We start from the raw sequence: 1663 nt of genomic DNA on the forward strand, positions 1-1663 counted from the left end.
CCTCCTCCCCTTTTTTCCAAATAATGAAAAGCAGATGATAGTCTCTCTCTCTATCCTCTCATGGCAATAACACACACGGGTCATGCCCCGCGACAAAAGGGGTCCAATAGAGGGCCGATATAGCAGTAGTGGCGGCGCCCATCCGGAAGTTAAAGCAGGACCGGAAGCAGCAGAGCGCCGCAGGTGAGTGGCGGGCCGGCGGCTGTGGCGATTGTGGGACGAGTCGGCCATCCATCACAGCTTCACAAGAGTGAGAAAAGGCTGTGGTCGTGGTGTGCCACAGTCCAGTGCGCTGCCTGCTCCCCCTCGCCTCCCCTCCTCGGCCCTCTTCCCTGGTGCTGGACTTCTCTCTGCAGTACTCGGCTGCTGCTGCTGCTTTGTGCAGTATTTCTCATCCTTATCCCGCACGGCACCTCTCCTCCCCCCACTCTCTTCTCCTACGCCGGGTCGTGACAAGGGCACGGGCGTGCTCTCGTGCCACTCTCCCGTGACTAGATAGGCATGCGGCGTACATCTGGAGTACGGTGATGGCGTGTGGCGGGGCGGGGCGGGGCGGTACCGGGCGCGCCTCTCCGCACGGCGCGTGAGATCATACTCTAGACACTTCCCAGTGCTATTTGTGTGTATAACTCTCTCGCAGGTCTTTCACTAATAACACTACTTATGGTCAGTCCGACGTGTGACCTCATTGTGGCCATATGCTCCACCGTTTAAACGCCACCTTTTAACCCAAAATCCGCGTTTGCCTTCCCCCACGTACGTTCAACACGCGTATCGACCTCTCGCTCATGTCCCTCTCGTTGTCACACACACGTCACTTCTCGTCACACGGCACGTGTCCGTGTCACACTTGGAGTGACGTAACTTCGGGCGACCCCCGCGCCGCAAGGCTCGGCCGGGCGGCGCCGGGGCAGGTGTTTGTGACGGATGGTCCTTATTACCAGCACCCTCCCCCCCCCTCCCCTTTCCCGCCATTATTTAAAAGCAGTGCGGAGCGCCAAGTGCGCCGACTACTGTGTGGGCGATCCGCGCGCACACTAAACCCTTGTGCATTGTGTTGTTTATAGTACACACAATTTCACACAGCCACAGTCACGCACAAAATTTCTTTGCATAACTATGAAAAAATTTGTGCACGACTTAGCGGCCGATACACTAGAAAAGTAAGGTAGGACTCAGCACTCTGCAGGGGGAGTAAATGACTTTAGTGCCTTTACAGTTGCATTTAAAAATTAGCACCCATGGAAAGGCGCTAAAATGAGGCGCATGGTGCTTTATTCTAGGGCCTGCTTTGGAAACTTTTCTTTGACTTTCCAAAGGTACTAAAATGTGGTGCTATGTTTTTCTAGTGTAGTTGTGCAGTGTGCATATGGTTATGCATGACAAATTGTGCAGAACTTTTGCTGCCCAAAATTCTGCAATTTATAATCCTGGTGCACAACATAATGCAATAGAGTGAATAAGTGTGCGGCGACAGGTGGTATAATACTCTACGCACCCAGCGCAGGCGCAGAGGACGACAGGGCGCAACGCCCGGCTCTTAGCGTGACGCCCGTGTGTTGTGTCGGTGCCATTGTACGACCGTGTGTGTGTGTTTGTACGCGGGCGCTTCAATAGGGCATTACTGCGCGGGCCGAAATTATTTTGCATCCAATGCAAACAT

At 54.1% G+C, this 1663-nt stretch overlaps 2 protein-coding genes across 2 annotated transcripts in view; one reads left to right on the forward strand and one right to left on the reverse strand.

Moving 5' to 3' along the window:
* Nucleotides 1-1663, reverse strand: part of LOC113205072 (roundabout homolog 2-like) — a 108243-nt gene that overhangs the window by 99666 nt on the left and 6914 nt on the right. The gene's annotated exons all lie outside the window — the stretch shown is intronic.
* Nucleotides 1-1663, forward strand: part of LOC113205073 (roundabout homolog 2-like) — a 196423-nt gene that overhangs the window by 1670 nt on the left and 193090 nt on the right. The window lies entirely within an intron of this gene.

The sequence above is a fragment of the Frankliniella occidentalis genome, unplaced genomic scaffold (assembly GCF_000697945.3).
Source record: "Frankliniella occidentalis isolate FOCC.00 unplaced genomic scaffold, Focc_3.1 Scaffold23, whole genome shotgun sequence".
NCBI classification, from domain to species: Eukaryota; Metazoa; Arthropoda; class Insecta; order Thysanoptera; family Thripidae; genus Frankliniella; species Frankliniella occidentalis.